Source organism: Trichomycterus rosablanca, chromosome 4 (assembly GCF_030014385.1).
Source record: "Trichomycterus rosablanca isolate fTriRos1 chromosome 4, fTriRos1.hap1, whole genome shotgun sequence".
NCBI lineage: Eukaryota > Metazoa > Chordata > Actinopteri > Siluriformes > Trichomycteridae > Trichomycterus > Trichomycterus rosablanca.
This window is the reverse complement of record NC_085991.1, coordinates 18,442,731-18,454,510: the sequence shown is the minus strand read 5'-3', so window position 1 is coordinate 18,454,510 and position 11,780 is coordinate 18,442,731. Positions and strand designations below refer to the sequence as shown.

The 11,780-nt window shown below is 41.8% G+C and overlaps 1 long non-coding RNA gene across 1 annotated transcript; it reads left to right on the top strand.

Moving 5' to 3' along the window:
• The first annotated feature begins 9,427 nt into the window (after nucleotides 1-9,427).
• Nucleotides 9,428-10,343, top strand: LOC134311438 (uncharacterized). Its single transcript, XR_010011425.1, has 3 exons — nucleotides 9,428-9,502; nucleotides 9,926-10,010; nucleotides 10,271-10,343. It is a non-coding gene; the product is annotated as an uncharacterized LOC134311438 (long non-coding RNA).
• Nucleotides 10,344-11,780: the final 1,437 nt, after the last annotated feature.

Sequence of the window (11,780 nt, the reverse complement as noted above, 5' to 3'; positions counted from 1 at the left end):
TATATATATTTTTTTCCTTGACAGGATAGTCATGCTGAAGTTTTGCGCTCTGCAAGACACCTAGTATCTCTACTTGCATCATGTGAGAGACATGGGAACACAGTCAGTGCTGAACAAAGCTCCAGGGAGAATAATAGCAGGTTTAGGCTTCATACATGTAATTTGAAGTGTTATGGCTTTTTTTTATCTTCAACCTGAGTAACTGTAACCTTTGCAGGCAACAGGGAGGTCAAAGGCCAGGCCAGCAGGTTCCTAGACCTACAGTTCAGACAGAAATGACAAGGTTTAAATATTGTTTGTATAAATAACAACTTTAAATATTGTACAAACTAAAGTATGTGTGTATATGTATATGTATGTATGTGTATATATATATATATATATATATATATATATATATATATAAAACCCCCCCTTTTTTTTTCTCTTTCCTTCTCCAGGGCATTTCCCGGACTTTATTCCAAAGGGAAAGCTAAGCGACGTTTTATAGGAGGAAGTTTACAGGCGGGAGTTCCTTGTAAACAAATGAAAAAAATGAGTGTCACGTTCTATCTCTTGCCGAGTCTGTATGAAAAGTCCCCGAAAGATTCAGAGCAGTTGGTGCATTTACAGGCTGTGTGGCTGCCGTCAGAGGCAAGGTTCCTGTATTTTGGTTCATTATTATTTAATGTTCTGATAAGAAGTGTAATAATATATATTTAAGTTTGATATTAAAGGTGCAGTTACAACTTTAAGAAAATTCTTGTAATTAAGGTTCATATATTTGTGTAAATGAGATGAGTAAACATTAAAATGTAAAGGAACTTATTCTTTTGTTCCGCATGCCACTTGTTGCTCCGGGGGTAAGGTTGAGTGGTGCACTTATAAGGCACCTGAAGCGTTTTTGCGTGACACGTCTGTAAGAGACTACTCATAAGGATTGTATTATAAGAAGCTGTATAAAATTCTCTTTATTCCTCTGGAGTTAATGCGGCCAATGAGTTCTGACGGCGTTTTTTGAGGCACTGATAAGGCATGAAACAAAGACATGTGAGCCACAATAAATGTCTGTTGAAACCAAAGGAACGCAGTTGAGCCTTTATTGAACTCGAGAGGAGTAACAGTCAGAACTCAGCCTGCTTCGTGCTGGAGAAGTGCGGAGAGGGGAGCGGTGCCAGCTGCAGCCGGGGAGAAGCCGACAACGAGCAGCTCGTTAAGCGGTGACGTCGCTCTTCTACATCAAAGGAAAAGCCGACTGCATGCGCGGATTGCCCGAAGCGGAGGCAGCCAGTGTCCAGGAGTTCAGCGTGGTTAATCTACCGCCAAGTAACACGTTTAAAACAAGTTAGATGTGAAGAGGTTGATTAGACTTGCTAACTTTAAGGGGACACTATACGTGGGTAAAGGGTAATCTGCTGCGGTTATTTAAAAGTAAATTAAACAAAGAAATATTATCACTAAACCCAGACGTTTAAAAGTCACGAAACTGTTTGTTTTGATAAGAGTTAAAGAAGATTACTTATTTTGATTTAAGGTGGTTGTAATACCTCATTTGAGTAGATCTTTGGAAAGAAAAATATTTAAGTTTTACGAACATTAAAAGGGGTAGTATTTAAGTTGAGTTAAAGCAACAGACTATATAAGGACATTTAAGTAACCTAATTAATAAGGCCCGAAGTACACATATTCACATGAACAGTGACATGGCAACGCAAAAAGGCTGCAATACAGAGGCTGTGGAGTTGCAGCAAGAAAGAATGCATGAAGAAGACACCTCAGATACTAACCCATTAGATCTAGGTGCAAGTCAAGCTGTCTCAGCAGAAGGCTTGAGGAAAAGTGCAAGGCAGAGAAAATTCACCGAAAAGGGCCAAGCGCTGCATGAAGAAAGGGTAAACAAGCTTCAAGCTCGCTTTAGACTCAGTTATGACAACTGGAAGACTGCTGCTAAACAAGCTAAAAGAGCACTCGATGCACCTGTTAAAACAAGTCTGCAAAATCACATTGTTCAAATCCAACATATGTCAGCAGAAGTGAAGCAAGCCTATGAAGAGCTGCGCCGTTATGAAGCACCTGATGGAGACACCCGTCGCAGAGTAGACACATGTGATGCAGTTTCCCAAAGGATTATAAATCGAGCCCAAGAAAACACTGCTGCGAAAGAAGATGAAAAGGATATAGAAAGGAGATCAGTAGGTTGGAGTGAAGCTGGCTCCGTGTTCACTTCAGCAGCCTCCCAAGGTCCCAAACAGTCCAGTAGTGTACGTTCAAGCCACTCAAGTAGGCTGTTGGTCAAAAAACAAGAAGCAGCAGCAGAACTGGCTGCAATGGAAGCCACTCTAATGATGATGGAAGAAATGGAGTGTGAAAGAAAGAAACTTGAAGAGCTTGAATTAGAAAACAAGGAAAGACTTGCAAAACAAGAAGCAGAAAATGCTGAAACACAAAGAGTATTAGAACAAAAGAAAAGAGAACTTGAACGTTTAAAAACCGTGAAGCAAATGAATGCTGCCAAGGCACGACTAAAGGTGTATGAGCAAGAATGTAACTCGGATGAAGAAATATCAGAGCTTCTGCATGATATGAGCCAACCAAGGTGGGCCACACCAAATCCAGTAAGGCAACCTGAACCTAAGCCTGCACCTTCAAACCTCAATCCAAGCGCACAACCATTTTCTATGCCAGAAGGTGGGCAACCTATGAGCAACGTTACACAGGAAGATGGAATAACAGTACTGGCTAGGGTTTTAGCAGATTCCATTAGCATCAGCCGTCTACCAGTTCCAGAACCTGCTGTTTTCAATGGCGATCCTATCAAGTACAAGGATTGGAAGATTTCATTTCAAATGCTTATTGAAAGAAAGAACATCCCAGTAAGTGAAAAGATTTACTACCTCCGGAAGTATGTTGGTGGTCCCGCAAGAAAGGCTATTGAAGGTTACGTCCTGCTAGGAACAGAGATGGCATACCAAGCAGCTTGGAACATTCTGGAGGAAAGATATGGAAGTTCATTCATAATCGCCAAAGCCTTTAGAGATAAGCTTTCATCATGGCCAAAAATTGGAACAAGGGACTGTGCTGAACTAAGAGAGTTTTCAGACTTTCTCAGGGGCTGTGAAGCAGCAATGTCTCAGATAAAAGGGCTTGAGGTTCTAAATGACTGTAGTGAGAATCAGAGAATACTCGGCAAGCTTCCTGATTGGCTTACAGCAAGATGGAATAGGAAGGTCATTCAGATTGAAGAGGATTATGGTTCGTTTCCAACATTTAGCCACTTTGTCGACTTTGTTGCAAGAGAGGCCAAGATAGCATGCAACCCAGTGACATCGCTACATGCGCTTAAGGCAAACGAACCAGAAAAAGTTAAATCTTTAAAAGCTCGAAGTGTTGGGGCAAAGGTATTTGCAAGCAGCACAGAAGAGAAGACAGAAACAAACAAATGTGTATTCTGTGAAAGGTCAAACCACAACATTCAGACATGTCGAAGGTTCATGGAAAAGGCGATAGCTGAAAGAGTGAAGTTTGTCAGATTAAAGGGAATGTGTTTTGGATGTCTTAGCTTTGGACACCTATCCAAGAAGTGTGAAAGGAGAAATATTTGTAACACCTGCAATGGAAAACACCCTACGTGCCTACATGAAGGACGAGACAAGGAGTTCAAAAGGAATGTGGACCGTGATAAGGAACAAAGGGCAAGGGAAACCAAGCAAACCAAAGAACAATGTAAAGAAATGCCGAGCGAAGCAATCTCCAATCGTGTGATTCAAGGTGATAAGAGCAATCTCACATCTACGATAGTTCCAGTTTGGCTATCCACAGTAAGCAACCCAGAACTGGAGATGCTAGTGTACGCCCTTCTAGATAGTCAGAGTGACACTACATTTGTTCTGCAAGAAAAGGCAGACAGTCTGGACACTGGGAAAAGAGATGTACAGTTAAGGCTCTCCACATTGTCATCTAAAGATGCAGTTGTCCCAAGTCAGAAGCTCTCAGGGCTACAAATCAGAGGTTTCTACTCATCAAAGAGAATCTCCCTTCCCAGTACATACACAAGATAGTTCATCCCTGCCAATCTAAGCCATATTCCCTCACCTAAGACAGCAAGAGCATGGCCTCACTTGGAGCACCTCGCGGAAGAGATCGCCCCTCTGATTGAATGTGATGTTAGTCTGCTAATAGGTTATAACTGTTCACAAGCCTTGGTACCTAGAGAGGTTGTGTCAGGAAAGGACGGTGAGCCCTTCGCCCAAAAGACAGATCTCGGCTGGACAATAGTTGGAGGTGTTAATCCTTGTGTCGACTATGGAGACATCATAGGATGCAGTCACAGGATTATTGTCAAGGAAGTGACACCCTGCTCACCATCTGATCAGTTATCTAAGGAAGTACGTTACATCTGTCGCACCCAGGTCAAAGAAGTTGTCACGCCTGCAGATGTGATCAAAGTGCTAGAGGCTGATTTTAACGAAAGGAACGTGGAAGATTCTCATCTCTCTCAAGAGGACTTGCGCTTCATTTCGATAATGGAGGAGGGAGTTAAAATTAGAGAAGATGGACATTGTGAGTTACCACTGCCATTTAAGAAGGATAGACCATATCTACTGAACAACAAGAACTGCGCAGAACACCGACTTAAATGCCTGAAGAAAAGGTTTGAAAGGGACAAACAATATCACACGGACTACCTCAAGTTTATGAACGAAATAATAAGAGTGTGGAGATGCAAAAAAGGTACCTCCCGAAGAACTCGACAAACATCTGGCCTGGTACATACCTCACCATGGAGTGTACCATCCCCACAAGCCCGGGAAAATAAGAGTGGTGTTCGATTGTTCAGCAAGGTATGAAGGGGTCTCATTGAACGATCACCTGTTGACAGGGCCAGAGTTAACCAACACACTGGTAGGAGTCTTATGCAGATTCCGAAAGGGACAAGTGGCAGTGATGTGCGACATCAAACGCATGTTTCATCAGTTCAGAGTCAGAGTGGAAGATCAAGACTATTTTCGCTTCCTGTGGTGGGACAATGGTGATTTTCACTCTACTCCATCTGTCTACCGCATGCGTGTCCACCTGTTTGGAGCTGCTTCATCGCCGGCCTGTGCCAACTTCGGACTCAAGTACATCGCAGCACAAGGTCAAGGACGATTTGGCGAAGCAACAATAAGATTTATTGAAAGGAATTTTTACGTTGATGATGGTCTGATCAGTTTCCACTCAGAAAAGGAGGCAATTCGTCTGGTGAACGAAGCAAAGCAACTCTGCAACACTGGAAAACTGCGACTACATAAGTTTGTTTCCAATAGTCAACAAGTACTCGAATCTCTCCCTAAAGAAGACTGTGCAGAGACGGCAAAAACTCAAGACCTTGCACTCGGTGAGCAGCAGACTGAAAGAGCCTTGGGTGTCAAGTGGTGTGTCACCTCAGACCATTTTCAGTTTCGAGTGGTCGTAAATGAGTCCATATTCCAGAAGAGGAGTTTTGTCGATTGTGGCCTCTATCTACGATCCTCTCGGACTTGTGGCGCCTTTTGTCTTACTTGGCAAGCAAATACTGCAGCAAATGTGTCGTGACAAGGCTGACTGGGACGCACCACTCTCATGTGAATTTAAGCCACGGTGGGAGTCCTGGCTCTCAGATCTCAGGAACCTCGAAGATGTCAGAATCGACCGTTGCTACCTGCCTAAGGATTTCAGAACAGTTCAGAAATATGAACTCCACTACTTTTCCGATGCAAGTGTCACAGGATATGGAGTTTGTACCTACTTAAGAGCCATCAGTGTATCTGGACAAATCCATTGCTCACTTGTATTCGCCAAGTCTAGAGTAGCACCCACAAGAGTGACTACAGTACCAAGATTGGAACTGTCTGCAGCAGTTGTTGCAGTACGTGTAAGTGACATGCTCAAGACGGAATTGGAGCTCGAAAACATTGAAGAATGCTTCTGGACAGATTCGCAAGTTGTTTTGGGATACATCAGCAATGAAGCAAGACGCTTTCACGTTTTTGTAGCAAATCGAGTCCAACGCATCAAAGAGAGTACTAAGGCAACACAGTGGAAGTATGTTGCATCAGAAGAAAATCCTGCTGACCATGCGTCTCGTGGATTAAAGGCCAAAGACCTTGTTGCTTCCAACTGGTTTAGCGGACCAAGTTTTCTCTGGCAAGAAGAACTTCCCAGTGGAGAGTTTAAGGTGGGAGAACTTCAATCAGAGGACCCAGAAGTACGCAAAGTAGTCGTACACCACATGACGGCAAGGGTGGAGTCTCTAGCTGAACGTTTTGTGAAATTCTCCAGCTGGTCCAGATTGGTCAAAGCTGTTGCTAGACTCAACAGATTGGCAAGAGAGTTTAAGAAGAGGCAAGGAAGGACCAATGAAACCACTAGTCTCGAAGAAAGACAAGAAGCTGAGCTCAGAATCATAGCTATCATACAAAAATCGGTCTTCTTCAAGGAAATTAAGGAGCTTCAGTCCCAAAGGGAGTTGACGGAAGACAAGACAAGTAGGCTCTACCGACTCAACCCCTTCCAGGACCACAAGGGTGTCCTCCGAGTGGGAGGTAGATTAGAGCGAGCCACGCTCCATCCGTACATCAAGCACCCAGCTATCTTACCAAAGACCAGTCACATCACAAGGCTACTGATAGATCACTATCATCAGCGCGTGGAACATCAAGGTCGGGGCATGACAATAAATGAGCTAAGAGCAAATGGCATTTGGATACTGGGATGCAGTCAAGCAGTGTCATCCTATATCTATAACTGTGTCAAATGCAGGAAGTTCAGACGTGGAACAGAAGTGCAGAAGATGGCGAACCTGCCTAGAGAGAGGATGGAAACAACTCCCCCCTTCACGTATTGTGGGATGGATTGTTTTGGTCCATATTATGTCAAAGAAGGAAGGAAAGAGCTCAAACGCTATGGACTGCTGTTCACATGCCTGTGTTCTCGTGCAGTACATATTGAGTTACTCGATGATCTGTCAACTGATGCATTCCTTAATTCACTCCGTGCTTTCATTGCCCTACGTGGAAATGTCCGTCAGTTGCGGTCGGACCAAGGCACTAACTTTGTGGGGGCAGGGCGAGAGTTCCTGGAAGCAGTAAAGGAAATGGACCAGGAAGGGTTGAAGCAACTTGGCTGCGAATTCGTTATGAACCCGCCTTCCGCCAGTCATATGGGTGGAGCCTGGGAGAGGCAAATCCGTACAATCAGAAGTGTGTTGTCCTCTATTTTGGACCAGTCATCCCGCACATTGGACTGTTCATCATTACGGACCTATCTATATGAAGTGATGGCCATAGTAAACAGTCGACCCATCACCACACACCTACTCAACGATCCTGCTGGACCTCAACCACTTTCACCTAATCTTCTCTTGACCATGAAGTCATCCATAATATTACCACCTCCAGGAGACTTTGTAAGGGAGGACCTGTATCTTCGCAAGAGATGGCGTAGAGTTCAATATCTGGCCAGCGAGTTCTGGCGCAGATGGAAGAAGGAATATTTGTTGGATCTGCAGCAAAGGAAGAAATGGCAGAAAACCAGGAGAAATGCTAAGGTCAATGATATAGTGATCATACAAGATGACACAGCACCCAGAAACGATTGGAGACTCGCTAAGGTCACAGCGGTGTATCCAAGTGAAGATGGATGTGTGCGCAAGGTGCAGCTGTTGGTCAGTGAATCTGCATTGGACTGCCATGGAAAGAGACTCAGCAAACACATGCACTTGGAGAGACCTATTCACAAGACAGTCACATTGTTAGAGGCAGAATAGACTCACTCACATTTGTAAGAGAAATCACAAGTGATTTGGTGGGAGTGTGGCTGCCGTCAGAGGCAAGGTTCCTGTATTTTGGTTCATTATTATTTAATGTTCTGATAAGAAGTGTAATAATATATATTTAAGTTTGATATTAAAGGTGCAGTAAAGAATAAGTTACAACTTTAAGAAAATTCTTGTAATTAAGGTTCATATATTTGTGTAAATGAGATGAGTAAACATTAAAATGTAAAGGAACTTATTCTTTTGTTCCGCATGCCACTTGTTGCTCCGGGGGTAAGGTTGAGTGGTGCACTTATAAGGCACCTGAAGCGTTTTTGCGTGACACGTCTGTAAGAGACTACTCATAAGGATTGTATTATAAGAAGCTGTATAAAATTCTCTTTATTCCTCTGGAGTTAATGCGGCCAATGAGGTACGGTTTATTGTTTTAATTACGTCTTTTATTCCTGTAAATTCGCGATGTTTGCCGTGAGCTGATTTAGGTTGTGTTTTTCCTTTGTTAGTTCTGACGGCGTTTTTTGAGGCACTGATAAGGCATGAAACAAAGACATGTGAGCCACAATAAATGTCTGTTGAAACCAAAGGAACGCAGTTGAGCCTTTATTGAACTCGAGAGGAGTAACAGGCTGGTTTAGGGCGAAGGACTGCTAGTCTTGAAGAAGACGCAACACATGAGGAGGTAGGTACATGTGATAAACTGAACAACCCTTCAGCCATCAGTTTGTAATGTTTGCATGGGTGATTTACCCCAATTAATGCACAAAAGGAAAAGAGAGATTCTCATTTAGTCAGTGTGGAGGGTAGTGGTACATTTATTGTAGCATTACTCTGAAACAAACCCAGTCTTTAAGTCAATACATGTATGCACTGGTAATTAGTGTTTTTTTTTTTTTTTTTTTTTTTTAAACAGTTAAGTGAACAACTCAACCTGCTCTATCCAAAGCTGAAGGCAGTAACAGGGGGTTGGCTTCTTTACAAAGCATCAGGTATTGACAAATATTTGTTTTATGGGGACACATTTCTTTACATACACACTTAAAGAGGGTTCTCTAGTAGTTATTTGTAGTAGCATGAACACTTAAATTAGTTTTTGCATGATCAGATGGTTCTTCAGATTGATGAATGTTGTAAATTGATTGTAACTATCAAAGTCTATTGTTACAAAAATGGTTATAAAATGTATATTGTTACAAGCTTGGCACTGTAACTGATCTCTTCAAAAAGGTTCAATATTGATCCATATACATCATCTCCATTAATCTAAAGAACCCTTTCAAAATGAAAAGAACCCTGTAATCACGGAAAGTATTTCGTAGTACATGGTTCTGTAAAGAAAAAATGGAGAACTGTCTTTAAAGTGTGGCTAAACAAATGTTTTTTTTTTTTTTTTGTCCGTTCTTAATTTTATTTTAGGAGGATGGGGAAGAAGGAAGCTCTCTCTTGTAGCACCAGAAGATTGTGGATATACTGGCAAAATTCTGAAAGCAGCTAGTAAAGGGCCAAATTATATAGCTCCACTTCAAGAGGAGCTGGACACTAGCCCATTGCCTCCTACATCTGAAACATTCAGCAACATGCCAAAAGCTGAGTGCCAAAAGTGCAAAACATTGTACCCCCTCCAGCTCCTGGTCGAACACATCAAGTCCTGCAACATCACAGTTGTGGAGGACTCTGTGGAAGAGTCTGACAATATAGACAGTGATGTTAATGAGCAAAAAAGGAGAGAATGTAAGTATTTTTTGTAAAGCACAGGAAATTGTTTGTGTTACTAATATAATGGAAAATAAATGCTAGTACCTTTTTTAAATCAAATGTACATATTAAATTATAGAACACAATCAAATCGAAGTTTGCCACACTTTATCTATGTGAATGTTGCAAGCACATCTGTTGGGAAATAATGCTAAAGTCCAGTCCAGCTGGTGTGATATAAGCCATAGACTTACTGACTTGTGTTCATGTTTTGGATGGGCTGATTTAAGGGGCAAGAAAAAATGGGAAGAATATTTGGTACTGTGTTTATTATTAAATTTAAGGTACATGTTTTTTTGTTTTTTTTTGTCATGGTAGTAATTATATTTGCACTGCTAATGTAACTGGAAATACATGCTAGTACTGAAATCTTGGTTAACAATGCCTTTGTTTTCTCAGCACCTGTTCATCACGCCTGTCCAATATGCCTCAACAATTTCCCTTCTGAGGCCATTGAACTTCATGCAAGTTCATGCGGTGAAAGGTACTAATGGATTTCCTGTATAAAAACCTCATCGATTCTTGCTCATTTTGTTATTTGAAATCATCTGCTGCTCTGTAAATTGTTTAACATTTTATGAGTGTAAATTGGGGAGGAATTAGAATAGTTGAAAACTATATGGAATTAAGAATTTGTACCCTGACTTTCCAATAAATGTGAAACTTTGCTATAAAGTTACCTTTTTGTAAACATGGGGCTTTGTTCTGACCACGACAATGTTTTCTCCTTTTTTTCTAATGTAGTGCAACAGAAAGTCATTCAGAAGTTGCAGATGAAACCTTGCCAGGCTGTAGTACAAAACTTTTGGATGGTTGGTTGCTTTTACATATGAAAAGTAATCTTGCGTTTATAAGCCTTGTGAATGTCGTACTGGTTGTTAGGGGGTGTTTCAGTTTCTCATGGGTTTCCTACTATTTTTCAATACAGAGTGGCAATCAATCCAAAACCCCAACAAGGCCATGTCTCAGTTTCGAGAGAGACAACTTTGTTGTCATGCTGCACAACCACCTTTGAATCTGCACATGGACATGAGAAGCACCCCGGCAGACAGAGATATGGCTCTGATCTCGTTCTACAAGAAGACTCGTGTGGATTGGGCTCGACCTTTGAACTGCAAACTGGAAGGTACAGTACATTTGCATTACAAATTGGTTGTTAAGAAATAGTGTTTGATGTTTTGTTAATAAATTAAAAAATTTTCACAGGGGATTGTGCTGTTGGGGAAGGTGTTACACGGTTCTTTTTCTCAACCTGCATTGACAGACTGAAGTCTGGATTTTCTGTAAACCTAGGTAACACATCCATATTTTGTAGGAAGAAACCTGTGATTGTACACTGCTTTTAGAAATTAAATTTACGTTGAGTTGCACATTCACCAAAGTGACACTGTACAGTTAACATTCTGTTACCCTGCACAATTGGATGCAAATTATCTTATTTTCCAGCAAATACTGGTGCCACCAGACTTTTTGAGGGAGAAGCAGATCATTTGGTGCCGTCATCCTCCCCCTTTCTGGTTGACAGTGATCTGTTTGTTGTGGCTGGGAGAATTTTGGGACACTCTTTTATACATGGAGGGCCATGTCTATCTGGTTTAAGCCCAGCTTTTGTGCATGTCCTTCTGGGAGGAAATCCTGACACAGCAACTGTACAGTTAAATGACTGTCCAGACTTGGATATCCGTGATGCAATCAAACTTGTAAGTTTACCCTTCTAAAGTTCAGTATCTATATTTTAATTTCTTTGTACGCCTATTGTGAACATTTCTTTGCATAACCTTCAATGTCGGTCAACAAGCCATACCTTACCTTTTTCTGTCTTGAAGCTTGAGAAGTCTGAACTTTCAGAGCAAGAAAAGAACAGAGTGCAGAATTTGGCATATGCCTGGGACCTCCCTGCTGTAACTGAAAGCAACAAAAGATGGCTTTTTGAAAAGATGCTCATCCATGCTGTAAGATGTGTGTGTGTGTGTGTGTGTGTGTGTGTGTGTGTAGGACTTGGTGTTGCATATTATTGCCATTTTTATATAAAATGCCCTGTATAATTTTGCTAATAGGTAATTGGACGGATCTCACGGCAGATCAAAGAAATGAGACGTGGCCTCAAGGAAACCCCGATGTGGCCAGTTTTGTCCCAGCGCCCAGACACGGTGCCTCTGCTTTTCCCAAGAGAGTCATTCGTGTGTACCCCAGAGGTTGGTCCAAAACTTTCTCCTCCTCATATAAAATAAATGGAAAAAAAGGTTTGCTGTGA